The 27,990-nt window shown below is 42.5% G+C and overlaps 2 pseudogenes; both read left to right on the top strand.

The window, feature by feature from the left end:
* Positions 1 to 6,204: 6,204 nt before the first annotated feature.
* LOC125081733 (protein NipSnap homolog 3A-like) lies at positions 6,205 to 22,445 on the top strand (annotated as a pseudogene).
* Positions 22,446 to 25,904: 3,459 nt separating this feature from the next.
* Positions 25,905 to 26,345, top strand: LOC125081732 (60S ribosomal protein L30-like; annotated as a pseudogene).
* Positions 26,346 to 27,990: the final 1,645 nt, after the last annotated feature.

Below are 27,990 nucleotides of genomic sequence, written 5' to 3'. Positions count from 1 at the left end.
TTTTCTAAATTTGTAAATTCAGGGGAGGAGTAGCCGATTAAAAAAATACAAACACCCGACAGTGAATATTCTTTTCCAGAATATCTTATGCTAGCTATATGTAGTATAGTGTGAGGAGGAGACCAAGGCATCCATGCATCCCACCAGTGCCCACTCTGTCTGTAGCTCAGGATTGACGGGAGACACAGCTGATGAAAGATGGGTATGTTCGGGTGATTTCTCCCATGACAGTGAAGCATAATGACCTATTCTTAGGGGAGCAGGGGATTCCAACTCTGGCCCAGGCTCTGTTTCTCAAACCAAGTCTGTGATCATGTGGATCAGTCAACCTTTCCATTTTGTCACAGCAAAGTGGGGGATTTATCTCTCCCTTGCTTGGATACACAGAGTATTGGAGGGTATTCTACTGAGGTAATAAGTTTGAAAATTACAGATTCTGATGATTAATATGAGCAAGGGGCATGATTTTTTCTTTTTTTCTTTTATATTCTGCTTGACTTATGTGGGAAGAACACAGCTATTAGAATTGGACGCACCTGAATTTGAACTCTAGTTTTGCTAATTACTCAGCTTCCTCATCTATAAAATAGAGATAGTGATTTTTCTCATGGGGTTATCTTAAAGACTTGACTAATTCTACTACTTGTAATTGAATGATCTTATGATAAGGAATCTTTTCCTAATTTCTTTTCTCTTTTTGTGTGTTTCAGTGGCCAGTGCAGCTCTGCCAACTCTTTCATAGGTCATTTATGGGACTTAGTTGTTGGGTTGTTGCTTTATTAAAAAATGTTGAATCGTGACAGTTCCACATTCCCTGCTGATCCATGTCTTCGCTTTCTAACGTGTAATTACTTCATCATATAATCTTTTTGAAGACATTTTAAGCAATAATTAATAATCCAAGCTTAAGTTAAAATTTATGACTGGTTAAAACCATAATGAGATACTAACAAAATGTAAAACAAACAAACAAAAAAACAGAAGGAAAAAAAAACAAAAAACAAGAAACACCCCCAGCCACACATACACACACATTGAAAACCAACCAACCAACCAAACAAAACCAAAAACAAATCTGGCAATATCAAGTTCTGGCAAGTACAGAGGACAACTGGAATTCTTTTACACTGCTGGTGGGAATGGAAATTTGCACAGCCATTTTGGCAATACCTAGGAAAGCTGCCCATGTGCCTACCTCATGACCCATACGTAGATGCGCTTTTGCACCAAAAATGTACAAGGATGTATTTGGCAGCCTTATTTATAATACCCAGAAATTGGTAATAGAATCAACTGTGGTGTATTCATACAGGGGAGTACTATACAACAATAAGGGGGCAGTAGGAAACTTCCCTGGTGTTGGCGATGTTTTACATTTTGATCTTGGAAGTAGTTATATGGAGATATTTATTTTATAAATACCCGAGACCCTGAGATCATGACCTGAGCTGAAATTAAGAGTTGACACTTAACCAACTGAGCCACCCAGGTGCCCCAATATCAAAGTCAATTTAAAGAATTCAATGCCAGATGGCTGGAAAAATTTTATAGTCCATACTTAAATGACCCATCACAATTTCAGAAATCCTAAATATAGGAAAAATAAAAATGCAATTTACAATTCAGTACTCATGTATTCAAGCATACATATTGTTTTTATTGAGGAATAATTTATAAACAAAAATACATAGCTATTAAGCATATAATCCAATAAATTCAGATACATGTAGACATTAAAATAATCATAATCCTTTTAAATAGAACATTTCCAGCACTACTTCAAGTTTCTTGTGCTTCTTCCCAGTCAATAACCCATGTCTTATTCCCAGAGGAAGCCAACTATTCTTAATTATAGCCCATTAGGTTAGTTGTGCTTGTCTTTGAACATGTTATAAATAGAATAATGTAGCATGTATATACTCTTGTATCTGGTTTCCTCATTTAATATTATGTTTTTGATATTTGTCCAAATCATTGAAGGTGCCAGTAGTTAATTTTTTATTTTATTAATACACCACTGTTTGTTTTTCCATTTCCCTGTTTTTAGTAGTAGTTGTTTTTTTTTCCTAGTTTGGAGTTATTTATGAGTAAAATTATAGTGAACATTTTTGCACAAAATTTTCTTGAAATATGTATACTAAGAAATGTTTGCTTATCCCCAGGCCATAAAGATAGTTTCTTTTAAAAGCTTGTGTTTTTCTTTTATGTTTGTGTGTTTGATCTACCTCAAATTAATTTTATGTATAGTACAAGTTGGGGATCATGGTTCTTCTTTTTCCCCTATGGTTTATCAGTTCCAGCTCAATTTGTTGAAAACAAAACAAAAGAAAACAAAAACTTTTGTTTCTCTATTTGATTACTATGCCATCATCTGTTGAAAATCAACCAAGTCATATGTGTAGTGTACATCTATTTAAGGAATTTTTATTCAGTTCAATTGATCGCTTTACTTACACTTATGTTCACAAATTATTGCTTTAGTTACTATAACTGTGAAATAAGTTAAGTATTGAAATTATATAGTGAGCATTTATTTATTTGTTGTTATCTTTAGATAATACCAATGCATTTTGGACCTCTGTACTGTGGAGATAAACATCTAGTGTCCTAGATGGTAACTTGATACTGTGTTACATGGGAAAAAAAAAATCACTCAGATTTCAGAAACCTTTGGTTGTATACCCTTAATTACAGAAGTGTTTATGCTACACAATAAAAATTTTACCACTATCTTTTAAACAGTAGTATATGAGTTTCTCATAGCTCTGTTGACATTTCTGCCCTTACCATGAAGGTGGCTCTGAGTGGTAAATCTGACCATGTAAATAGTGGCTTTGAGGATACAGTAACTGATGAAGGTGCTTTATTTACATTTTGGTCTCCAGTATACCTTTAGCACACTTGACTGCCCCCAATATCCCCCTTTCTCTCTTCTTCTTTGCTTTTTTTTTAATGCTTCACATTTGTCTGGGAGGTTTTTATGTGTGTTTGTTTTTGGAAAGGAAGGGTATGTTACAATCTCAGCACAGAGCGAATAAAGATTGGCTGGAAAGTAACTACATGGTCTCATTTCCTTTTCATGAATGATTGGTTGAGATGTGAGAATGTGGCACAATTATGGAATGAAAGGTGACTGCAGGTTACTTTGGAGTTACGTGAAAATTTTTCTGGCTGATAAAAATAAACTAGAGATTGGGGCAAGGTAACAGTTTCTCTACTGTTGTTATATTGGTCTGTGATACTTGGAACTGTTGCAGTCCTCTTGTGACCATGAGGAAAATTATAAGCTGACTTGTTGAACTAAGCAGAGTGAAGAGAAGAAAGAAATATGAGTCCTCAAAGAAATGAAGGAGCTAAAAACAATGTCCTAATAGATCCCCAGTCTTCTAGTTATGAGATTAAGAAAATTTTGCTCATTGTTCAAACCATTTGAGTTAAGTTTTCCTTATTTGCTTCCTAAAGCGTGCTACCTGTTAAAAGTATTTTGCATTTTAGCACCTCTTTGATGTGCTAAGAACTCATAATAAGAAATTTAAATAAATAAGGCATTATATTGAGAACCATAAGATTAAGGCACAATTTATTGGAGTTTTAGTCATCAAAATGTATTATTCTAAAAGGGAGGGCACTTACTTTTATAATGAAAAGATTGGATCGAGTTGATATTGCTGTGTCTTGGGATACAGTTAATCATGAATCAGGTAACTGCAGATGGATAGAATAGAATGTTGAGAGCAGGAGAAGCAAAACCAACTGTAGATTTTGGGAGAAAGTCCATAATCATACATTTCCCCAGCTTGAAGAACCACTGGCCTTTAGAGACTTAAGTAAGCCCTAAGCTTTTAAGAGAGGTCGAGTAACTCAAAGAAGGTTGAAAGCAAGGCAAGACCAGACAGTAGAGCTCTTGCATGGGGTGAGGGGCAGGGAGCAGCTTAAGGGCTACAGACAAGTTGAGATGCGAAGCTGCCATTGCCAAGAACGTCTCCTATCAGTTGTCTATATCAAAGAGTGGGGTGGGACAGTGGCTGTGGTGTTGGTTAACTTCTTTGGTACGGTGATTAAGGCCAGACTAGTTTTCCTGACTTAGGTGAGAAATCCCAAAGGCCTTTGAAGCAAGCGAACCTCAAACTCTGTAGCTCCTTTATTTTTAAATGAAGTCATATTTCCAGTCAAAAGTACATAAAGAATTTCTAAAGAATTCAAAAGCAGAGAATTCCAGTTCTGGTTGGTCAGAAATCACAGGCAGTCTTTGGGCTTCGATGTCATCAGACATCATGCTCCGTAATTTGAGCTTCTGACACTGGAGATCGAACTGATAACGAGATTCTTATGTTTTTCAACCGCTGCCGCCTTACTGGTGTGATCCTTATTAGCAGGTCATCTCGTCCATATTGAAGGAGGAGGAGAGACTCAGTCCTTGCCTTCGAGGTATACGATCATAATACCAGAAAATACCTTTTTCAAAATAGCCTGTGCATGGTAGGGAATGGGGCCTTCCACTGGCTTGAGTCATGGTCCTTTCCATTCCAAGCGAAGTGTCCTTTTTGCTGAATTTCTACATTTTAAAAATTCTTCCAGTGGGAGGGGGTCAATATGCCTATCATAGAGGGAACGGCTGCATGGAGTTCATAGACTGAATTGCTTGGGTTCTTCCTAACGATTGTACACAGGCGGGGTTAGGAATTTATTGGGACACATGTCTTTCTTGCTAACAGGTTAACATGACACTTCTCTCTTCATTAATCCATTTATGTGTTTGTAGGGGTCTCTGGAAAAGTAACATGAAAAACTGTTTTCTCACAACTTGTGTTTACCTTACCATGGGATGGATTGAGGTTTTTTGTTTTGTTTAAAGTAATGCACTGTTGGCTCATTTAAAAACCATAAGCTAAGAAAAAAGGCCACACCAAATGCTTCCCATTTTCCAGCTAACACTAGAGATTTTTGTGTTGTAGCTTCATTTTGGTGTGTGTTGTGCCGTGTTTAGGGAGTGTGCCCTCAGAATAAAGCTTTTCCTACCGTCATTGAGCATATGTTTTAACTTGAAAAAATGCTGTTGGTTTTACAAAAAATTCAGGCCTTCATCTAACTAATGATGGAAAATTATACAAAAGAGTTCTGCCCTAAAATATATTTGGATCATTCTGAATAGATGCTCAGAACCTGTTCATGTCATGTTGGAGTCATTAGTGAAATAACAAGTTAACTTGCACTGCATATTTGTAATGTTGAATGATAAGTAACTTTGTTGCCCTTATTATAAATTTGAGGCACTTCTGATTCTATTATATATGAGAGAAAATGAGAATTGTTGTTCAATATTATTATATGACAGAGGTAAAAATATTGAAGCATACACAATGAGATATCACCTCACACTAGTCAGAATGGCTAAAATTAACAAGTCAGGAAATGACAGATGCTGGCGAGGATGCGGAGAAAGGGGAACCCTCCTACACTGTTGGTGGGAATGCAAGCTGGTGCAACCACTCTGGAAAACAGCATGGAGGTTCCTCAAAATGTTGAAAATAGAACTACCCTATGACCCAGCATTGCACTGCTGGGTATTTACCCTAAAGATACAAACGTAGTGATCCGAAGGGGCACGTGCACTCGAATGTTTATAGCAGCAATGTCTACAATAGCCAAACTATGGAAAGAACCTAGATGTCCATCTACAGACGAATGGATAAAGAAGATGTGGTATATATACACAATGGAATACTATGCAGCCATCAAAAGAAATGAAATCTTGCCATTTGCGACGACGTGGATGGAACTAGAGGGTATCATGCTTAGCGAAATAAGTCAATCGGAGAAAGACAACTATCATATGATCTCCCTGATATGAGGGAGAGGAGATGCAACATGGGGGGTTGAGGGTGTAGGAGAAGAATAAATGAAACAAGATGTGATTGGAGGGAGAGAAACCATAAGTGACTCTTAATCTCACAAAACAAACTGAGGGTTGATGGGGGGAGGGGGTTGGAAGAGGGGGGGTGGGGTTATGGATATTGGGGAGGGTATGTGCTATGGTGAGTGCTGTGAAGTGTGTAAACCTGGCGATTCGCAGACCTGTACCCCTGGGGATAAAATATATGTTTATAAAAAAAATTTAAAAAAAAATGCAAAAAAAAATATATTGAAGCATAGATAAAAGGTAGCCTTTTCCCTTCTTCATTTTAGGAAAGTAAGTTTGTCTGCATGACTGTGCTCATCACCGTGGTAGGAGGAGGAGCAAATGGAGACGTCAAAAGGTTGGACTGGTGGTCACAGGGAGTAGGATGAGGAAAGATGGCGGAGAGAAGTCACAAGTTCTTCAAGAGGGTTAATGGGAGAGAAGAGAGATTCTGGGGAGAAGAGTCCACAGTGAATAGAACATAATAAATAGGAAAATGCAATATTTCACATGTTTTTCTTTGTCAATTTACTTCCACTTTCTGAAATCTTCAGAATGGATCTGATAAAAATTGCCTTTTGCCACTGGGAACAACCTGAGATGGTTCAGTTTTACATACGTATGATTATTTATTTCACTTTATGCAAAATATTTCTGCCACTTGTCTTTCAAGTTTCCAGATTGGTTATTGAAAGGTCTCTTGAAATTATTCCCTGATCTTGTTTAGCGATTAGGCAGGAAGTCCCATAGCTTAGTGACAATCTCAGACTGAGCTCGTGGCCCAGATTTGGCCAACTGGACAGGAGTGAACTCTGCTGGTGACATCTAGAAAAGATGTTTCCCTGACATAGGGAAAGGGTCACAAGGAGAAGGTCTCCTTCTGTCCTGACCACCCTTTGCTCCAGTTTTTTGGTGACTTTTTGATGGCTCATGACTATGAAGTAGCCTTCTAAGGGTGAAAGGTCAGCCCAGGGATGGCAGAATGAAAGGATGGAAAGATCTGGGTCCTTATGACACTGTAAAACCGTTGAACTCATTCTGTATTGCCTACCTTTGGGGTGTTTGTCCATATCTTGTAAGCCACTATATCTAACTGGCACCCTTCTCTATAATCCTAGCTTTTGTTCATCAATAATAAATATTCTCATGGGTAAGCCTCTGGCATTTAACTCTTTCCTTACAAGCAGCCAAAGGCATTACTAACTGGCACACAACACATTGAAAATTTGTCGGTTGTAAGCACCTCTTCATAGGGTCCAACCAAACGAAACAAAAATAAATCGGAAGTTAGAGCATATAAAGACTTGCAGTTGTCATCTGTAATCTCTGATTTCAAATGTCTGTATTTAACAGAACCATTTGGCCTCCTCAATTGAATTTTTTCATAAGTAAATGTCATAACTGAACTTAAATTGTAAATGTCCATTAAGAAAACTGTGCAATTTATCTGTTTTAGAGATTGGTATTCCAATCAAGATTTTATCTGGAAAAAGCTAAAATAATTGAAAAACTACAGCTAAAATAATTGAAAAACTACAGGGAAGTAGGGTAGTTGAATGTTGGCTTTCGTGCATCTGTGCATGTGTTAATCACCACATTCAACGGGTCATTTAAATTTATTAAGCCCTTTTCATATGGGATCCACTGTTCTGGGGGCTAGAGATACAAGGTTAAATTTGACATAGATTCTGACATATATGAGATGTGGTCAGTAGTATCGTGATTTGAGATGAAAACTCGGGATGAAAACTGGCATTTATCCTTGAATCACATCTTTCTCATATGCTCCCTATGCAATGCATCAGCAGATCACTTTCTTTCCACCCTGGCAACACTTCCTGGACCCCACTCCTCCCCACACTTCTCATTCCTGCCCCCCTCGCTCATGCCATCCGTACCTCCCACCGGCCCTGCTCTCCAGGTTGCAGGTTCTTCTCGACGTAGTAGCAAGAGTGAGGTGTTGTGTCCTGCCATCCCTCATCTACTCACATTCAGATATTCTGGTCCCCATTGCTCTTTGTTGCACACACCGAGTATGTCCCTTTTCCCTTTAGCACCCTCGTATGGACCTCTTGCTTCATTCACGTTTCTGAATCCCAGGGAGGCCTGTTCCCAACTCCTTTGTATTCTCTGTCTCTTTACACTGTATTGAGTATTTATTCATTTATGATCTACCTTCTTCGTAAATTTTTTTTTGTTTAAATTCAATTTAGTTAACATATAGTGTATTATTAGTTTCAGGGTTAGAATTTAGTGATTCATTAGTTGCATATGACACCCAGTGCTCATTACATCAAATGCCCTCCTTAATGCCCATTGCCTAGTTACTTCATTCCCCACATCCACTCCCCTCTAGCAACCCTCCGTTTATTTCCTAGATTTAAGTTTTGATTTGCCTCCCTCTCTGTTTTTATCTTAATCTTTACTTCCCTTCCCCTGTGTTCATCTTCTTGTTTCTTAAATTCCACATATGAGTGAAATCATATGGTATTTGTCTTTCTCTGACTAACTTGATTTCACTCAGCATAATACCCTCTAGTTCTATCCATGTCATTGCAACTGGCAAGATTCATTCTTTTTGATGCCTGAGTAATATTCTTCTGTGTGTGTGTGTGTGTGTGTGTGTGTGTGTGTGTATGTATGTGTACCACCTCTTTTTTATCCAGGCATCTGTCTGTGGACATCTGGTCTACCTTCTTCACTGTAACATCAATTCCATGAGAGCAAGGAATTTGATGTTGTAATGGCTCTGAATGGATGAATGAAGGAACACACAAACTTGGGTAAGCTGCTCATCTCATTCCATCCTGATTCTGCCTGATTGGTGATGACTTCTTGGCCAGTTTTGTCCACTCTATGTTTGTATTTGTGAAATACAAATTTGTGAAATGAGGGAAAATAGGCCTGGGAGTGGGGAGATTTTCAAAGGAAGGCCTCTTGGCTCCCTTCCTTCCGCCCTGCTTGGGTAGTTTGCTACTTTGTTTATGTATCAGAGGAGCTGTTGCCAGCAGGATAGGAAACGGGACTACAGGAAGGTGATGACTAATGCAGGAGTCTCTCCCTTTGCCCATGAGAAGAAAAGCCAGCTCAGGCTGCATGGGCGAACAAACATGAAGTCAGCGATGTTCTCTTCTGTTTTTTTTTTTTTTTTTTTTTTTTTTTTCCTTTTCTATACCTTACCCTCCTGTTTCTTCTCCTCCTACTAGGAACTTAATGGAATTCTGATGCTCTGTTTTTTTCATTCTAAGAAGGTGTGTTAGAAAATTTAATATATCTACAAGTATTCATCATATAATCATTCCTCTTCCAAGTGTCTTTGCACAGAGTTGTAAGAGGAACAGTGTCCTTAGACTCTGGAACTATGTACATTTCTGTTCAGCCCTGGCTCTTTTCTAGCTGGGTGAGCCTGGGCAGGTGTCTCTGCCTTTCTGAGCCTCAGAAAGGGAACATCTGCAACATGAGCACAGTAGACGCATCTCACGTTTTTGAGACAGCAGTTACATGAAGTGATGTGCAGAAGGCACTTAAAACAATGACATCACAGTAGAAAAATATGGGAGCAAGCTGTCCCTGGACAAACTCAGTGATACCTTGGCTCACTTTATCTTTCTAGCATCCTTGAAATCCACTCTTTCTATATTTCTGTTCAAATGAATGGCCCATCTTGCCTCTAAGCTTGGGACTTCGAACTGCTAGAAATGAGACTGAGACACATGGAAAACAAGAGTGAAAACGTTAATACATCCATGTACCTGGGCCCATTTCAGCAGGGACTGCAGGCTTGTTGGCAGCACCCATATTCTCAGGCTAGAGGAGATTTGAACTCATGGCCAGGTTTCTTTATTTCCCTACCCATTGTGATTTCACTCCAGGAACAGGGTCTGATCTGGACTGCTTGACCCTAACTATAATCTCATCCTAGCTCAGGCTACATGGTGGTCTCCTCTTCCTTCTCAATGCTGACTCCCCTCCCTCCCTGGAGGGTCTTGGTGGAGGTGGGGAATCCAGCCCACTCGTGATGATGACAGGTGTCAGGCCTGTGAGAAACGGGGCAGATCGAGCGCACTGTCCGCCTGCCCTTCACGCAGCTCAGCGTTGCCTTACCTTGCATGTTTTGAGCTCCATTGTGAGAATGTGGGGTTGGGGTGGGAGGTGGGATTGCCCAGGAACAGGTGGAGTCTTGCCAATCCCTCTATTTGATTATGGAGTTTGTCAGCAACAGAAAACCTGTGTGGAAAGGCCAAGAATCTGCAGCTTCCTGTCTGTGGGTGGACAAAGGGGTTTTGTTTACCTGGGAGAACTAGTTTTAGAGCTCTGGCAACAGGAGTTTTGGGGCAGAGTTACTCTGAGATGTCTAATTCAAGCTAAGGGCTGGGAGGGCCCTAGATCTACCAGAGAAGGGGAGGCTGGCCTCTGGGCCAGGATGAGGAGTTGGGATTCTATCCAAGGCAAGAAAGGAGAAAGGCCAAAAACAGTCATCCTTGTCCTTACATGTCAAACTCATTTCTGCCTAAGAGACTTTGCATGTTCTTTCCTTGGAATGTTCTCTCTCCCTCCAAAATCTGCATGGCCTCATCCTTACTCCCTTCAGTGCTTGTCCAAAGGACACATTATCTGGGAGGCCTTCCTGAGGACCCCCCCTCTCTCAATATGCTGAAATATTATCTCCAAGTGTTTTACTTGGAATATTCAACATGCCTATGAGGTTCTAAGTTAATATTTGACAAATAAAAGAATGACTATTTTACCAGGAGTTCCCCCCAACTGCTGGATGTATCTTGCTGGTGGTCAATTTCCAGGATATAAGATGGCTGTCTGAATTCAGAATAAACCATAATAGGGACTCCTCAGTCCACTGAGATCTGACTCGATTTCAGCTCAGGTCATGATCTCAGGCTTGTGAGATCGAGCCCCACGTCAGGCTCTGCAGTGGGTGTGGAGTCTGCTTGAGATTCTCTTTCTCCTCCTTATGCCACTCCCCCACCTTTCTTTCTGTTTAAAAAAAAAAAAAAAGAATAAACTGTAATAACCAAGCAATTCATTGCCTGAAGCTTTCATTTGGCCAAAAGGGATAATACCCAGATGAGGCCTGACAAGTGTGTCCTCCTCTTGTTGTGAACTGATATTACTTATTTTCAGGTGTTTGAAGATTTCCTCTCACATCCTGTATATCTGTAGAATTAAACACAGGCTGCTCTTTTTGTAAAGTCATTATTAATCTAGTGTAAAAGGCATCACAGTTATGATTTCCCTTCTACTTGAAACCTCTTTATCCAAACAAAACGATGAAGACCATTATTAGCAGGACAAGATTCACTTTTTAAAAATTACAGACACATGGCAAACTTAGGTAGAGTGGAAATGTTTTGCTTTAACCATCCATGTGCATTTTTAATTAAAGAATTTTAAAAAATGCTGTAGAAATGTTAATTATTGTATGTGCATGTCTTATCAGGCTTGGGCAATTACTAACTAATTGAATTGATCACCGAGAGATTGTTTCACTTTGGTGGAGAGAAAAAGCAGGCAAACTGGCCACATTTCTAGCTCTTTCATGGACCCTATTTATTAAGCTGTGATTGGCTTTACCGCAGAGCCAAGCACATCACAGTCTCATACATTCGCTCCCCAAATAGTTACTGATCACTTATCACGTGCCAAGCTTTTCTAGGGGATTTAGCAGTGACAAAAAAGCCCAGCATGTCTGCCTTCATGGAGCGTTCCTACTAGTGGGGGAGAAAGGCAATATCAAAATGAATGAAATATAGACTATGTCAGAAAGCAACACATATCATGGAAAATGGGCAGAACAGGGAGATGGAGGTGCAGTGGAAGATGGGGTTGTTGGGGTAGTTCTCAGGTGACATTTCAGCAGAGATTAAAGGAGGTCAGCGGGCTAGCTGATGGACGGACACGCTAAACAGAGGGAATGCCCAGTGGGAGGACAGCAAGGAAATTGCTGTGTCTGGACCACAGTGAGCAACCGGGTGGAATAGGAGGTAGGCAGAGAGGAAAGAGGGCTCCTATCTCTTAGGGCCTGTGCCCACTAGGAGGACTCTTGTGCTTTATTCTGAGTGAAAGCTGAAGCCCATCCAGGGTTTCACGGAGAGGTGACGTGACGTGCCCACAGTGTAAAAGGATTCCTGAACTGAATTCTTTGACAGCCCATGTTATTTTGGTCACAACATCCAAAGCCAAAAAAAAAAAAAAAAAAAAAAAAAAAAGGGCTTGCAGACAAAGTGACCCCTAGGTACAGTGAGGAGCCTGATGCAAATTTCTCTGCATCCTGCTAATAACCTCTGTGTTCTACCTCAGGAATGCTAAAGCCCCAAACCAGGAGCACTAGAGTTATGAGCCCTGGAACAGTTTTGGCTCCACAAGGCCAAGATTCTTCATCCCCCACTTTTGCATCCCTGACTGAAGAAAGAGGGTGATCCTAGGAAGTGGGACAGGGAAACTCAGCCTGGTACACTCATGCCAGTGTCCTGCTGGAAAATCCCCAGTTATAGCAAACCTCATCTAGAGAATCTTCAGGTAAGATCTCCGGAATCATTTTTCTCTCTTAAACTTTTGGTATGGATGCAATTGTTCATTTCATGGTTCATGATCTGCTATTTTTGTAAAACCAGGGGCACTTCGTTTAATAGGATTTTTTAAAAAACTATTTTAAGGTTTGAGAAGCAGTCTGGGAGATGTTTGGAAGCAAAATGTTGATGTTGGAATCACTGGGGTTTTGATTTGTCATGAAGATCAAAAGCTAATGAGTCCTGGCCAGACCTTTCTGACAGGTGGGAGGGGGCAGGATGACCTATTTTGGATGTCCTCAGTGAGACAGAGGAAGAAGGGATCTGAAGGCTTCTGGAGATGGGAATGCTAGAGCAGATTTATCATATGACACCGGCTCACCCATTTCCTGACTGGGTTCTTCCCAGAGGGTCCCAGGGGTACTCCCTTCCCCAAGCTTGGGCAAGCTGTTTTTGAGGGGGGAGGCCCAACATCCTTGGAAAAGCTCCATGGTGGCTCTTCTCTGTGGGTCAGGAGGGGCACCGGGGACTGCTCTCATCAGACTGGGCTCCCTGACTTAGGTAGGAATGATGGGACCTGGCAGCAAGAGTTTTAATTGCCAAAGACAAGTGGGTATGGTTACTAAAAGGGTTAGCAGAGCCAAAGTAGTAATCAGAATAGTATGACCTTCAGAACATTGCGTTGGCCAGTAGATCCTGATATTCCTTGAAAACTGAAACAGATGGATGGGCTGCTACTTGATTGGCATGAATAGAAAAGCTCTAGATGTAGCAAAGGTCACTTGAAGGTCATGGATCCTAAACCAATTCCCAGACTCAAGCTAGTTCTGAGGCCCAGAGGCCCTCGAATGATAGGGAGGAAAGTCCCACTGAGGAAATCCTGCTGCACAGCCAACCGTGTACCTTGTCAGACTCCCTCCTAACCTCCCCTGAAGAGCCTGTGTCTGCCCAGCAGGGTGATCGTGCATGGAGAAAGAGATGGAGCCAGACTTCGGGAAACTAGCGAACACTGGAGACCCAAAGTGCCATGATCGTCCACCAATCAGATATCAATGGAGTTGGGTTCTGTCCACCTCAAAGTGGATCCTGGGGGTCCCCTAATTCATTCTGCTATTATTTCTGCAGTTCCAGAAGCCATCATTGGAAAATATATCTCCCCAAGTGGCAGCATCCCCATATTGGTTAGCGTTGGTGAGATGGTAAAAGCATCTCTTCTTTCAGATTCCTGAAAGCTGAGTTTGCCCAGTGCTCAGAACACTTCCAATGCATAGACGGCCACTCACAGATGGCTGCCTCCTGGGGCAGTGTCTGTAGGGGGTGACCACTCTGGCTATCTAGCGGGTGGCTCACAAGGCCTAGTGTGCTGCACAGCCGAGCATGACGGAGCGCGCTGTAGCAGACCGTGAAGGACGGGCTAGAGAACACTGGTCCTGGTTCTGCTGTGACTTTCCTGTGCATTGCTGGGCAAGTTACTTTGTCTTTCTGAGCCTTGGTTTTCTCCTCTTTAAGAAGAAAGTTTGGGCTAGAAGCCAGTGCTTCTCAACCTTGGCTGCATATTGGAATCACCCAGGGAACTGAAACGTCACTAATACCCAGGCTCTACACTGGAGATTTTTTTTTTTTTAAGATTTTATTTATTTATTTGACAGAGAGAGAACACAAGTAGATGGAGAGGCAGGCAGAGAGAGAGAGAGAGGGAAGCAGGCTCCCTGCTGAGCAGAGAGCCTGACGCGGGACTCAATCCCAGGACCCCGAGATCATGACCTGAGCCGAAGGCAGTGGCCTAACCCACTGAGCCACCCAGGCGCCCCCACACTGGAGATTTTATTGTAACTGGTTTGGGGTGGGGACCCACCACTGTTGTTAACATCTCCTCTGGCAATTCAAATGTGCCTGCTGGACGAGCTCATTCCTCAGGCCCCTACCAGCTCTGACTGGCTGAACCTCCACAACGCCAACCTCACCAAGGGACAGAAAAAAAAAAAAAATCCAACACATTTGAAGTCAAAGCTCCAAAAGGCCTTTTGAGGAGAAAAACCTGAAAACACCTATCCCCCAAATTAGAATCTGTAGTAGTTCTCCCTCAAGAGGGACATAGGATTGGCCAGACTACAGAGAGGTTGGGTTGGGAGGAGCCCAGCTCTTGGTTCCAGCCATTTCAATGACATTTTGGAGGGCTGATCAAAGATATGTCTACCGTGTCTGCCTGTGTCCGAGACACAGGCCCACATCTGCCCTTGTGTTTAATGCGTGCCTTGCCATACCACTGGTATTATGTAGATTCAGAAAGAGACACACATCTTCGCCTCCTGAGAAGGCTCTCACTTCTGTGTCTCCTTCTTATCCTCATCTCCGGCTAGCCTTTGAAAAAGGGTTGCTCTGTTCTATGAATAGGAGTATTGGTTCTGTTTTGTGAGCCTGATTCAACCATAAACAGCTGAGTAACCTTGAAGATGTCTTTTTCTTCCAGGGCCTTTCTGTTTCCTTATCTTTTAAATGCTTAGCTCCAAAGTGTCTTGTGGATGAAATGCTCTATACTTTTGTGTCTCACAGTTAGGTTTTTAGTCTACTTTGACTTTATTTTTGTGTTGTGTATGGTGTAAGAAAGTGGTCCAGCTTCATGATTTTGCATGTAGCTGTCCAGTCTCCGCAGCACCATTTATTGAAGAAACTGCCTTTTCCCCATGGTATGTTCTGAAATGCTCTATTCTAACATAGTTTTATTGAAACCTGGCTTATCCACCCAGAATATTAAGCTGAGCTACTTTTCCAAAGCCAAATGGACTCCAAGCTGTTGAAAACCGATTGTGCGCATTGATAGCCTAGGTGGATTTGTGGAGAGCATCTTTCCAACTTGGTCAACCTTAAAAGGACTGTGGCCTTTTCTACCAGGCCTCCTCAGGGACGGAAAAACCCAGCTTTGAGGCAGTTACAGCAAGGACTGCTAGATGGCGCTATTTCCCCAGATTTCCAGGGAGTCTATCTCTCAGCCGATGGCTGTTGGAGGAGAATTAATAATTAATGTCCACCGTATCAGCCGGAACTGGCAGAAAATATGTTATACTCCAGAAACTACAGAGAACTGAGATTGCTCAAAGACATGCTGCTGCCATCCTGGTCCTCTGCTGGCCAAAAACGTTATCAGACGCATAGCTCATCCCATCCACAATTTGGTCCCACAAATAAGGGACATTAATGACAAGAGTAAGTAAGAAATACCAACATCATTGATTCTTATACTTATTTTTTCAGCTAATTATTTTATTTTGCAAGTTTTCCCTGCATATAACAGAAAACAATCTCTGCCTGGCTGGAGAGTGATTATAAGGTAAAACCAAGTCTGATGTGAGTTTACTTTTTCTCATAGCTTAAAAAAAGGAAACCCACCAGATGAGACAGGCGGGTGTCGGCTCCAAATTCTTATGGTTACTTGTAGAGTATGACAAGCAGGGACCCAAGGGTTGTGGTGGCAGGTAGAAAAGGTTTCTTGGCTTTCCTGTTCTCCACTTGTCTGTAATAGGCCGTTTGAGTCAAGGATGCACTGCAGATATCCTTCTCTTCGTCAAAAGGCAAAGATGTTCTTTGTCACATAAGCAGTTAGGAAAGTCCAGAAGAGGGAAGGGCAAAGAGGTGATTTAGCCCCTACTTAGCTCTGCTTCTTGCATTTTCCCCCCATAATTGTTTGCAAGCTTCATCACCAGTTTCCACTGATGCCCAGCTGGGGTATGGAGAGGCAAACTCCTCTTTGAGAAACAGAACTTTGGGGGAGGAGGTACCACATTTTCTGCTCCCCTTATGACTTTTCTGGTGGAGGTGGCCATATCAAGGGGCAGGGGGTGGGGCCAGAGCCCAGTGACTTAGGAGAAAGGCAGGGTAGTTAGTTGTCCCTGGCCTGTGGTGGCCTCGTTTGGCATTACGCAACCCCCACCTCGCGCAGCCGTTCCCCTCCTGTTTCTGTCTGGCCCCGAAGTCTCCTCTGCCCAGAAACAGCAATTCTGTCAAAATTAAATCGTTTACTGCTCTATTCTCCCTCTGCCACGGCGTTTGCAGCTCACTTTTGCAGGCTGGGGAGACGGAAAGAATGAAACCCACGCATTTTCTTCATGTTTCCCTTTTCGTTTAATTCTGCCTTTTGTGAATTCATGGTGTGCATTGTTTAGATTTAGAAAAATGTTCCCAGTGCCAACTCCTCTGGCGTGCATTTAAAAAAAACATTTTCAATCAACAACGTCAACAACTCAGACTCCAGGCTGGCGGGGATGGGGGGGGTATGTGGGGGGGGTTGCACCACTGGAAAGCAGAACATCTCCCCTCCTGGCAGGGAAAAGTGAGACCCCTTGACCAGAGGCGCCAATTACTATTTTAACCGTCCTCCCCCATAGCCCCAGAGGCAGCTGGAAAGGAAACCACACACTGGGAGTTCCCACTGAGTCTTGCTGGCTCCCTAAGGCTTCCAGGCATTTGCCCATCTGGTGAGGCTTCCAGAGCAGGGGGCCTAATTAGGTGTCATCTGGCCACCTGAGAAGGCTCCATGGGCCTTCCCCCTGCTTCCCCCTCCTCCAGGCAGGACTCCATTCTCCCAGCTGCGGATCTCTGGAGCTTGTTTGGTTGAGCAGCTGCTCAGGCTAATTATTGGATAGCAAGGTCCCCAGGTGGCTGCCTCAGACTGGAAGAGGGAGGGCAGGGAGAGGGCTGAGGGACATAAAGGGACAAGGAAGGGAACAATATTGGGGGTGGGCAGAGAGGGGTCATAGGGAAAAGAAACAGAGAGCAGAGTTGGGTGAGCGTTGTGATTCAAATCTCCTGAGCCGGAAGATGAGGAGGGTCCTGACCTGCAGGGAGAGAGTGGATCCCGTGGGTGGGCCCTTCCATGGGAGACCCTGCTGTGCCCTCTGCCCTCCCCACCTCCCACCACATCACAATATTCTCTATTCCTGCCTTTTGCTTCCCTAGGAGCACTGTCCTCTGCCCGGCCTCACTCCTTCAGTCCAGGCACTAACCAACAATTTTTCCTTAGAACATGGCCTTAGAACCCTCATTTGGAGAGCAGGCTTTAAGGAAAGGGTGGTGTTTAGCTCGAAATTATTCTTTCCTCTTGTCGGACTTTCCATCTTGCAGGACTGTCTGTGCTGTAAGGTGTCTCGTGCCCCAGTGTCCCTAAACCATGGCAGGTGGCCAGCGCCTTTGCTAATAAGTGAGCCAGGCTCTGCCCACCGCTTCGTGGGCATTTTCCCTTTGTCTTCTGGGCAATCACCCTGTGACATGAGACAAATGGGAAGAATATTGGGAAGAATTAAGGGGAAGCAGAAAGGAAAATAAAATCCCCCACAAAGAGTTGTGTTGGCAAAAGATGCAACTTCCAGGCCACTGTACCACTGTTGGTTTGAATCCTGGCTTCCTAGAAAACTGAGCTGAGCCACTGAGACACTTAATTCCGCGGATTTCTTCTCTTGTAAAGTAGGATTGTTTGAAGCAATAATATGGCAGGGAGTCAGGGAAGCTTCCCTGTACAAGGTCAAAATGACCTCTAGTTTAATTTCTGGTCCTATTATATGTGGGCTATGTGATCATGGGGCAATCATTGCATTTCTTCTTTCCTCTAATATTCCCATTGGAAAATGGAAGAGAATGTTCTGTTAGCATGCTGGAAGTTTTCTGAGCATACTAGGATTTAAAATTTTTTGTTTCTGGGGGTGCCTGTGTGGTTCAGTCATTAAGCGTCTGCCTTCAGCTCAGGTCATGATCCCAGGGTCCTGGAATTGAGCCCGCATCAGGCTCCCTGCTCTGTAGGGAACCTGCTTCTCCCTCTCCCACTTGCGCTGCTTGTGTTCCCTCTCTTGCTGTCTCTCTCTGTCCAATAAATAAATAAAATCTTAAAAATTTTTTTTTGTTTTTGTATTTAACAGTGCTCAAGAGAGAATGGCTTTCTTCTGTCCTTTCCCCAAACAGATAGTGTGATTGAAGGTGGTTTTGCTCCCAGAAGGGAATACTCGTGTACAGAGAACGGCCATTTCAGACTCATGTGACATGCCCCAAACTTCAGAAGCTGGCGGGGAGGCTGTCCAGATGTGCTCAAAGCAAGAATTGGAAGGGTGGGTGGATTTTCAAGGTGGCAGGAAGATGATCTCAGGATTCTGAAGTCTTGTCTGTTTCCCTCACCACTGCCGACCCATCCTTTGTGAATCCAGGACAGAGATGGGAAGCCCCAGTCCACCATGGAAGGATCCTGAGATTGGAGTCATCAAACAAGATACAGGAACATGAGCAACTCTCTTCAGAACACTGGAATCCTCTGATTCCATTAGATACAGGCTGTGGTCAGCTTTGCCCCTGCCAAAGGGCCTCTGGGTGTAAACCAAGGTACACAGAGCAGCTCCAGAGAGGTGAGCAAAGGAGAAGGACCTTCTTACTGAAGGGTGTTAGCTTTGGCTGGGTATAAAATTTCTTCAGGGTGGAGGAAGAGTCCTTGCTGTAAATGACACGCTAAATCCTAGAGGATAATTGTTACTATTTTTTGCAGGCCATGAAGCGTGCTAGTTTTGTCCTCAAGCTCCAAGAGAAGATGATCAAATCCTTAATTCAAGCCTATAGATTCTGCAGGGCCATTTGGGGGCCTGGAGAGTTGATCTGGCCCTGCATGCCACTCTGCTGGGCACATCTCCAATGTCTTGGAGAGATGGAAACTAATCCTCCCCTTGACTCTCAACCACCCCCGCACACACACACACACCCAACAAGCTGCCCAGTGCATTTCACTGTGAGCAGTTCAAGGGCTTAGAGGACCGCTCCTTGCTTTGAACTAGAAGCAGCTTCCCAGAAACTCCTGCTCATTCACTGTTGCTCTGCCCTCTGGAACTACACGGGATAAACATAATCCCCCCTTTCAGATGAGAGCTCTCCAGATAGGGGAGGCTGGTTATCACATTCCCTAAGTCTTCCTTTATACAAGACACACATTCCAAGTATGACATGGTGGGAAACTGCCTCACCATCCCCCCGTGGGCCTCAGCACGTGCGTCCGTCAGGATCCAGGAAACACTCACAAGGCTTCCAGGACACACAAACTTGTACAGGAGCTGTTCACAGCTCTGGAAAGACTGAGGGAACAGGTAAATGGGAGATGAGGGAGACGTTAGTAGCTGCAGGAATCAGCTGCCCCCCTGCCAGCTGGGCAGGGGGGTGAATGAGGGGAGCATCCCAGCGGCGCCCAAAACCGCGGGAGGGCCACCCACAGCAGAGCGGGGATGGTGCCAGGGCCAGGACAGTGGACTGCTCAGAGGGGCGCTGTGTCCCTGATGCTGGGACCGCCAACCCTGAGTTGGCCCCCCTGTGGGGCTTGTGGTCAGCTAAGCCCCTCCTTACAAGAAGCAGATGAGGCCAAACCTGTATTTCTACAAAATGAGTGTTTGGCTGAAGTTCAGGTCCCCAGTGGATCTATTTCTTTCTTTCTCAGCAGACTGCCTCTTTCCTCTGGTGATTGTGCCCTTCTTTTTTTGGGGGGGGGGAAATGGCCCTGCTGCATGCCTGTGGCTGAGCTGTCAGTCACATGACCCAACATGAAGCAGGGAGGGGAGGCGAGGGGAAGGGGCTGCACATGAGATGAACTTTACGACTTGGGCGACTTGGGCGGAGATGCTGAGGGACACATGGTCCATGGAACTGACCTGGGAGAGGGCTTTTCTCACAGAAGCAGGTATTTGGGTTCTCTACGGACATCCCTGGTTTTTTCCAAGACCCTGTTGCTCGTCTCTCTTTTTACCATTATTGCAAGCACTCCCCAGTATGCCTCCCATAAAGTCCTTTCTTGCCCAGGTTACCTGGGGGTCTATTTCAATTGCTTACAACCAAAGAACCTGGAACGATATGCAGTCTTTATCTCTATTCCTTATAGGCAAGAAGAAACTGTCTGACTCAGTGGAGATCTATCAAATATTGACTCGAAAGCTGGCACACCAGCTATCCCTCTATCTTTTTGTCTTTGCAATATTAGATGCTCAGTGAATTACTGCCAACCCGGAGAGTAAACTCCTCTTGGTGTGCTGAAGGGAGCTCGGCTTATTGTGACGGAGTTTCAAAATCTGTGATGCAGATGAATGTATGGGAATCAGGTCTGGGAAAAACATTTTTATGGGATGACTTTGATTTGGTCATATCAAAATGGGTACATCAAAATATAAAAATATCTTTTCCATTTCCTAGAAATGTGAATGATGAACATCTCAAAGTGTCATCCCATTCCTGGGTTTGACCTTACCGCACCTCTAAAATTCACTCAGAATCGGGAGGAAGATCAGAAAGTCAGTGTGGATATAATTATATTAATTGGCACTTAGAAAAATTTCTTAAAATTAAATTGCTTTATACGGCTCTCAAAATACCTTCAAAGCAGTTGCATCAAAATAGCATGTATATGATTTCTATATATCCATATAAGTCACAAAGAATGTGTCAAATACATGTGTTTTTTTGCAAGAAGGGGACCCCATCTGTCATCACACACTACTTTTCAGATGAGCAGAACTGAGTTTATCAATAGCATATATACTCGGTTATTCAACTAGCTAAGAAAACTCTTCTTCATGTAACTGTCATTCAGTCTACATTTATCCACCCTGTCCATAGAGATAGTTTGACAATGACTTCTTAAAATCTCAACCCAGGAAAACATTGGCTTCCCTCATGACTTCTCAGCCTAGAAATAAGGTTAGTTTGGTAAAGTGTGTTTGATAAAAACCATGGTGGCACAAGTAATTACATTCAATCAATTTAAATATTAAAAGATATTTACTCTTTTAAAAATTGGCCAGGCCCTGGTTTCTAGTAAGGAAGCCATAAGAGGAGAGGCCCTTGAAAGACCACCAACTGGCTACCTTTCTCAATGTTTGAAGCTGCCACCGTGCTTGTCTCCTGAGGGGTCTGACCACAAAGCCATTTGCCCTCAGATGTCTTTGCCTTTCCTATGGGAGGCCCCAGCAATATGATGGAAAAGCTCTATGAGTTTCATACTTATTGCTTTAAACCTTTAAAAATAAATGAGTTTCCAGAAAATATGAAAACTGTTCATCCTTGGACAACTGACTCTGATTTGGTTGGATTCTGGAGTGGAAAATTTGGAGAGAGAGTGAATCAAGTGTTTCATCTTTGGATGTTTTGCTCATGGAACTGAAGTTCAGAAAGGCTTGACCAAAAATAAAGAAGACTAGGAACAATTTCTCATTTCAAATTTGGCTGTCATTGATGAACAAGAGTTTGAGATTACTTATGTAATTACTTATGTAATTAATTACCACATTACTTATGTGGTAGCATGGTCCAAAATAGAAAAACCGCCAAAGGAGTTCATGAACTGGATGTTTTCCAGATGAAACTTGATGGGCCCGCTCTGGGGGGTGATCTATCTAAGAAGGCAGTTGATGCCCCTGTAGGTTTAAGCTACATAAAACCAACTGGTGTTCTCCACCCAGAATGAGGAGCAACCACCAGAGTTTGAGTTCTTTGGTGAAATGAGTGTGGATAGTCATGTAGCTGGAAGACAACAGTCTCATGAGAATCTCAGACTTGTGGTGGCTGTTTGGAAAAATGTCAACTACCAAGTGTCACAGCAGAATATGCTTCCGATTCCTATGTCATTTCACTGTTGAAATAGTTTGCTACTGAAACATGCAGCATTTCATTAACTGCTCTAAAATGTGTCTGTTAAGGGACTTAGATTCTCCCAAGAGATTCTCACTTTTATTTGAAGGAGGTGGTAAGTCAATTACCTATGTCCCTTGCCCCGTCTGTCTTTTGTCACCACTGCTTCCGGAGCTAGTTCTTTTGATTTCCCCCATGATATTTAAGTATGTTATGCGTTAGAAATTGTTACCACTACTGCATGATCTTGATTTTTCATTTGTTTCAGGATATCTCTTCTTCTGTATTTTGACAACTCTTTGCTTTATAACATTTTATTTTATTCCAATGATGATGTCACATTTCCATACCTGTGACAATATTTTAACATTATTTGTACACCATGTCTATCTTTTCATCATGTTTGTTTTTCTGTGATTTTAAACAATGTCTTTGCTCAATAAAGTTTATTTTGTGATATCAAATGTGAGTCATAAAAATTTAGGTCAGATATATTACTTTACTTTGGAAAAGTACAGTATCATCTGTGTCATCTGTGTTAATTATGGTTTCACATTAATTATTAGTCATTCTAACTTGGAAAATAATGTAATTAGGTCTTAGTAAAAAACTTCAGAAGAATTGTTAGTTTATATGCTGAAGCATGTTCATTTAAAATTAATTTTATTGAGGTTCCTCAAGATGTTGAAAATAGAGCTACCTTACGACCCAGCAATTGCACTACTAGGTATTCACCCCAAAGATACAGATGTAGTGAAAAGAAGGGGCACATGTACCTCAGTGTTCATAGCAGCAATGGCCACAATAGCCAGACTGTGGAAGGAGCTGAGATGTCCTTCAGCAGATGATTGGATAAAGATGTGGTCCATATATACAATGGAATATTACTCAGCCGTCAGAAAGGATGAATACCTACCATTTGCATTGGCAGGGATGGAATTGGAGAGTATCATGCTAAGGGAAGTTAGTCAAATAGAGAAAGATAATTATCATATGATTTCACTCATATGTGGAATATAAAGATGTGTTATACACAATCACTGAACACTACATCAAAACTAATGATGTACTATATGCTGGCTGATTGAATGTAATAATAATGAATAAAATAAAATAATTTTAAAAATAAAATTAATTTTATTAACTTTACTTCATTTTATTTTTATTTTCATTTATTTTTTAAAGTTTGTATATTTTAGAGAGGGGAGTGGGGGAGGGAAGAGGGAGAGAGAATCACAAGCAGACTCCCCGCCGAGCACAGAACCCCGTGCGGGGGCTGGATCCCACAACCCTGAGACCATGACCTGAGCCGAAATCAAGAGTCAGACGCTCAACCGACTGAGCCACCTAGGCATCTCAACTTCATTTTAAATCACTACTTAACAAAGATACTTGGAACACCTCTTTGTTTTAAGGAGATATTTATGGTTACAGAAATACTTGCTGTAATAAAAGTCTATATATCTGTAAAGAAATATTACCAGGTCTGGAAACTTACTTTGACCTTTCTGTAATCTACCCATTTCTTTCCTTCTTTCCTTCCTTCCTTCCTTCTTCCTTCCTTCCTTCCTTCCTTCCTTCCTTCCTTCCTTCTTCCTCCCTTTCCCTTTCTTTCTTTCTTTCTTTCTCTCTCTCTCTCTTTCTTTCAACTGGAGCATGTTCCTGTTTTCCAAAATGCAGCTGCTTATACCCCACACCTTCCTCTGTGGGGTGGGATGTCATTTGCCTCAATGCATCTAAGCGGCCAGATGTTTTCCTATCTCCTTGCTTCTCCCAAGTTTCAATTTCCTACTAACCATATTTGTTCTAGCCTTCCCAATTTGAAGATCACTTTCCTCGATAAAGAAAGCAATATAGGAGTTGAATTGCCCTGCTTTTCTCTGTGAGCTTTCAACATGACATCATTTGCCCCCAACAGGCCCTTCATTCCTCGTTCTTCCTGCTCAGATCGTAGCCCGAAACTTCCTTGCAAAACCCATACACTGATTTTTAAGCTTCAGGGAAATGGGGACTCTGTTTTTCCTATGATCATTAGGAACGACTAATATTCCTTGGTTATAAGTACTTCTTTCCAGATTTTAGGCATTTCTTTTTAAAATCTGGGATTATTGGGGCACCTGGGTGGCTCAGTGGGTTAAAACCTCTGCCTTCGGCTCAGGTCATGGTCCCAGTGTCCTGGGATCGAGCCCCACATGGGGCTCTGTGCTCTGCAGGGAGCCTGCTTCCCCCCCTCTCTCTATCTGTCTGCCTCTCTGCCTACTTGTGATCTCTGTCAAATAAATAAATAAAATCTTTAAAAAAAATCTGGGATTATTAGAGATCTCTCTGCATGTTTTGTTGTTGTTGTTTGTTTTTGCTTTGTTTTTTTTAGACACTTCCCCTTTTTCTTCTTGATCAATGTCATTTGTGGTTATGGACTGAATGTTTGTGTCCCACTAAAATCATATGCTGAAATCTAATCCCCAGAGCAGTGGTATTTGGAGATGGAGCCTGGGGGAGGTGATGTGGTCCCAGGGCAGAGCCCTCATGAAGGGGATTAGTACCCTGATAAGAAGAGGCCAAGGGGCTGGCTCACTCTCTCTGTGTCACGGGAGGACACAAGGAGAAGCTTGCAGTCTGCCACTCAGAAGGGGGTTTTCCTGAGGACCTGACTGTGCTGGTACCTTGACCTCTGACTTCCAGCCTTCAGAACTGTGAGAAATAGATTTCTGTTGTTCATAAACCACCCAGGTTCTGACACTTTGTGACAGTAGTCCAAATGGATGAAGACATTTGTGATTGTTCAGGTAGAATTCTTTCCTGGGAAACGTCTTTCTTCTTTCAGCCATTTTAACTTTTAGAATGTTGCCAAGGAGTCATACCTACCTTTTCTCTGGACAAGCTATTTTTTTTCCCCCTAAAATCTAGAATTTATCTCTAATTATGACCAATGCTCCTGTTATGGAGCAAGAATGTCCTATCACTTTCAAGATCCTTCTAGCCAGATTGAGAATCAAATTGACATGAGACAGATTAACAGGAGAAAATCAAATTTAGTAGTGTTCATACAGGGAATCCAGACAGATGTGGAAATCCCAGAAGTAGGCAAAATAAAGTATATATATCATTCTGGACTAAGGGTCTGAGACTTCTTTTGAAAGGAGGAATGCAATTCACACGAAGATAAGAAAGAATAAATGTTTGGTAAGCAAATATTTTCTGTGCCACCTGGAAACAATGGGACATAGAGGACTTTAATGAAACAGGTCCTGTTAGGTTCCTCCCCTCTACCGTACCCAGTTTATATAATAGTATAGTTATTTATGGTGCTAGATCTCTTCCTGTAAATTCTTGTGAGGCAAATGAGGGAGAGGTAAAGAGCTTTTCCTCAATCTGCTGGGTTTTGATTTCTTTTTAACTCAAAATAATCTTCATGCTACAGTGTCCCATCTTGGGGTGGCCTGCCCTTGGACCCCAACACTTCCTTCATTCTTTGGCTGTTAATAGTTCCACAATGATGATAGTCACTTTATCTGATTATTTATTTGACTACACTAGGCTGGTTGTGCCTAAGGGTTAGTAAGAAGCCTTCAAGTAGTGGCTGAAAGATCAGAGGGGGCCTCTGAATTTGGCAGATTTGGGTTCAAATCTCCACAGACCTGCTGAGGGTCTTAAACCATCCACTTGACCTATCTGACTCATAGGGTTAAAAGATTAAGTCAATCATACAACTTTGCAGGGATGTTTTTAAAATCATTAAGAATGTAAAATTAGCTCAGTAAACGGTATCCAATATTATTACTGCCTGTATAATGTTTTTGATCTTTAAGGATACTTTCCTACTCCAACTTATGTGCTAATATATGTACATGAGCTTTCTTTCCTCATCCCCCGCCATCTTGGTGGCTGTTCTCGGTTGGCGCTCTCCCACACCTAAGGCAGGAAGATGGGGGCTACAAAGAAGACAAAAATCTCCAGAGTCAATCAACTCTAGGCTCCAGCTTGTTATGAAAAGTATGGAAAGTATGAAAAGTGATGGGAAGTATGCTCTGGGGTACAAGCAGACTCTGAAAGTGATCAGGCACAACAAAGGGAAATTGGTCATCCTGGTCAACAAGCGCCCCACCTTGAGGAAATCTGACAAAATACTGCATCATGTTGGCCCAAATTAGTGTCCATCACTACAGCGGCAATGACATGGACTGGGCATAGCACGTGGGAAATGCTAGAGAGGATGCACACCGGCTCTCATTGCCTCAGGTGACTACGATATCATGGGGAGCCTGCCAGAACAGAGTGGTGAAAAGTAAATCATGCAAAATTTTTCTTTAATAAAACAGGCCAGGGCTTGTTAAAAAAAAAAAAATGTGTGTGTGTGAGTTGGTGGTGTGAAAAAGTAAAGCTGTAATAGGTAACATGAGGGTTGAATGGAATGTGCTGTGTTCCCATGTCCTTATCTACAAAACAATCCTAACTCATTGATTTGTTATAAAGATTTGAGTAAATACATGTAATGGCTCAGAATATCACCTGGCACATAGCACTTAATAACGTCAGCCCTTCTTATTATCACGCTGAGGATATCATGGTATGAAGACAGAGCTGAGCATGCTGAAAGCTCCAGCTTTCCCATGTCAACCAGAGCATCTGAAACGACACTGAGAAACTCTCCAAGATAAACAGCGCTAAGGAAATGGACAAAAGAAAGTCACTGACAAATGTTCAGGAGAACACTTAGATTAAGAAGTCCTTCCATTGGGAAACATCTAGACTCATCTGGAGGGCGCAGTTTCAGAGTCAGGATGCTGTAAGAGATTAGGTCATGAGGGCAACTGAACATTCACCATCAAGGTTGGGGTACGTCCTGTTGAATCACTACCATCCCCATCTGAGTGGGCTATCCAGGTGCCCCCTGCCCTTCTAGAGGCCTGGAGGTGTACAACGATCTCCAAGATGGATTGTCAGTGGTTTCGGGGGTAGGCAGTTATACATCTTAATAAATGCTTCTCCTCCCCTCTGTTTTTTGGCAGTCAGTCAATCCAGCTTTTACAAGATGGGCGCTCAGAGGCTACATTGTGGTATTAAAGTCAGGGATAGTTGCGAAAAGGAGAAAGTGCTTGAGGCAAGGTCTGTGCCCTTCAGGACTATTTCTTAGACTTAGCACTGAGATTTAAACACTGCTCAGCGCTGAAATAAACATGTTTCCCAATGGGCGAGACTCTCCTTGGGGAATGAGGTTGTTTGCCAGACAGAAAGAGACAGATAAACCTATATCCCTCCTCCTTCAATCTTGTAGTAGGCACGTGCTTACTCATAACCTGATAACATAATGTCCTTTCCTTTCAAAACAGAATCATTTATGCACCCTAGAGAATACCAAGTCCCTTGTCACATATGATCTTTCTAATATTTCTCTTTCAGTGTGGTGAATGGAAGCAGATTCCCCAAATCCCCAACCCTGCCAGCTTGTCCGTGTGGCCTGTGGTTTAAGGGAGCGCACCATCAGTCTGAATCTTGTCTCCACCATTTCCTACCTGTTACACCTCAGCCAAGTGTGAGTGTCTTTTTAAAACTGGGCATGGTAATAGTAACTCCAAATACGTTTATAAAGATTAAGTGAGTTAATACAGTGCCTGCACATGGTAAGCCTTCAACCCCCTTTCCTTTATCCTTTAAAAAGCTAATCAGGAACTGGTGGTTAAAAATGAGAAGCTTTTCTTTGTTCAGGAATTCCTCTCTCTGCCTTCCATAAATATTCTTGTTTATTGAAAGCAAAATTCGGGGTGGGTTTTTGAGAGATTCTAGTCTATTTAAATCCAAGCTCTATGTAAGGTTGAATTAATTCAAAATTTTACTGACTCCTCAGAGTTGACCAAAACACCATTTCCTCTAGGAAGGCTCTCCAGCTCTTCTGAATTGTATACTGAGTCCCACTCCCGGTTGCCCATTGCACAT

The sequence above is a fragment of the Lutra lutra genome, chromosome 12, assembly GCF_902655055.1.
Source record: "Lutra lutra chromosome 12, mLutLut1.2, whole genome shotgun sequence".
Lineage (NCBI taxonomy): Eukaryota > Metazoa > Chordata > Mammalia > Carnivora > Mustelidae > Lutra > Lutra lutra.
Note: the sequence above shows the minus strand (reverse complement) of the source record. Positions and strands in the feature narration are given on the sequence as shown.